The sequence below is a fragment of the Coloeus monedula genome, assembly GCF_965178545.1.
Source record: "Coloeus monedula genome assembly, chromosome: 24".
NCBI lineage: Eukaryota > Metazoa > Chordata > Aves > Passeriformes > Corvidae > Coloeus > Coloeus monedula.
Genome location: NC_138804.1, coordinates 3,192,201 through 3,194,684, shown reverse-complemented (window position 1 = coordinate 3,194,684; position 2,484 = coordinate 3,192,201).

The following is a 2,484-nucleotide window of genomic DNA, read 5'->3' as shown; positions in this document are numbered from 1 at the left end:
ACAATTCAGGTTTTAGTGTCACAGAGATCAGGATTTTTAAGATTCTGCTTGGGAGGTAAAATGTAGGATCCTGTATCCATCTTGCTCATACCTCAACTACAGAAAGTACAAAATCTTCTACCAGCAGAAAGCATCAACGAGCTCAAGCTCTAACCACAATACTTTACAAAAACAAGGAGTGAATTGGCTACGTTAAGTCTGATTTCAACATGTGTCAAACCAAAAATGATATTCTGAACATGCAGCATCAACCTAAAGTACCATCTTTGGGTAGAAAAGACTGACAGAAATCTTTCCCTTTGACACCCCTACGGAATTTTTCACTAGATCCAATCAACCTGCCAGTAGCAGTCACGAAACTCCACAGCACTGAAAGGGACAGAGCATCTGCCCAGCCTGACTAGAGACCATGATGGCCACTTAGAAACAACCACCTTTGAAAACTGAATTTACAGGTCCAACATACATAATCTGAGCTTTTGATTCCTTGGTTATAAAAGTGCTTTGAGTAAGGTTCTAAACCCTCAGTTCACGAAACAGGGAAAATATCAAAAGTGGACAAGATATGAAGAAAGTGTAAGAAAAGGAAAAAAAAAAAAAAGCCTCAAGCTTGAGCTTGGAATTTCACCAGAGTGAACTTTAAGACTAGTAGAAAACCAGTATTTGTAGCTGGAATTTTTACAGCAGACTATATGGTATCTCATGTTGAGCATTTTATAGGACAAGTATTTGTACATGAAGAAGTGAAAATCATTTAGGACCAAGAGCATCTTGAAATAATTTGACTGACAACTTCCAGAAACCCATTTTACTCCTGAAAAACATTTCTGTGGCCAAACTTCCAAAAGAATACCAGAATGAATCCTATAAAAATAACTTTTGGACACGTGTAACCAGATGACACATTGACCAGATGACACATTGAACAGTGACACAGCGATCCTGAGTCAAATGGCCACGGCTCAAGTCCCTAGAAAGGGAAAAAGGCGACTTACAGTGGAGTCACTCCTCCTGTTGGCAAATGTCGCGAGTTTAACGCCTCAACCACAAACATTCTACGATTCTCTCCAGCTCTGGATCTAGCAGTGGCCAGGTGGGAGGTTTGGGCAGGGCTGGCTGGGTGAGAAGGGGCTCGGCGGGCAGCCCTGGGGTCTGTCCCCACAGCCAGAGATACCCTGGGGCTGCTCCTGGCCCTGCGCCCACCACGGGAGCACTTAGTGGCACTTGTTCAGTACAAGTGAGGTCTCGGTGCAGTGTCTGAGGAGACAGGAACTGCTTTTCTCCACAGGCAGAAACCCGAGGCCAGTGTCTGCAAAGCAAGGAGAGCCATCAGCCTGTGCCCACATCCCTCTTTGGACTATCCACAGCCAGCTCCCAGCCAGAGAGGGGGATCTGCTGTGCCACCCAAGATTTCCTCAAACAGCACATAAAATTTGAGATTTTTTTTTTCTTTTTCAAGGAGAGCAGGTACAAAAATAAAAGAAATCCATATACTCTGAAAATATACTGGAAACTGCCACCACAGATGAGGTACCATTTAACCCGACCCCCCACCCCCAAACTGCAAACATCAAAATATATATGTTTTTAAACAAAAGAAGAATATCTGGCTATTTAATCTCAGTTAAAATGACAGCACCCTTTGTTACACTTGATATTTCACACCATTAATTCTCTTTTGAAAAAAACCCAAGATATCTAACTAACCTTGATTCCTTGCTTTTCTCCTCATTCCTTAGTGCAGTAATTGTCCATCTCCATTTAAATAAATATAGCAGCTACAGCATCATAAATGTGTGGCCCTCACAACGTCAGTAACTTGATATCGTAATACAAAGAAGTATCGGCACTTGACGTAGATATTTGCAAAACCAAGAAGAGAGATTAAAACTTCCAAATACTCTTCACATGAAAACCAGGTACAATGTTACCTTGACAACTGAAGTCACTTTGCCAATGAAGTTTCTTTAGTTTTTGGTGAAAGTAGCGAGCAAAAAAGCTTCTCAAATCCGAGTCACTGAGCGTGGGCAGGATGAGAAACGGCTTTGAAAGGAGAGTTAGAAGGCTTTGTAAAAAGGAATTTTCAGCTAAATGCCAGAAGTCCACAAGAACTCTTTGTAAAATAGTTATTTTTTAAAAAAAAGTTCTCTGTTTCAAAAGAAATTTCTGTATAAAGCTTAAGCTGAACATTTTACAAACGGCACTGCTACTGAGAGAGCTTTAGGAGAAAAGTGTCAGGTCACAGACTGGGAAAAACATCTGAGAGACTCACTGAGAAACCACCTCGCTCAAAGGACTCGGTTGCACCCCTCTCCCTGCACCAGGTGTGTCCAAAGGCACTCACAGGAACAGAGCACTCCGAGTTGGGACCGCCTGGCTCTGGGGGTCCCCAACGCCTCGGGGACTGCTGAGCCCCCCAGCCACCCCCACACCCCCTCCGAGCATCCCCAGCCATGCCCATCCCCACCACTGTTTCCAGTGCAA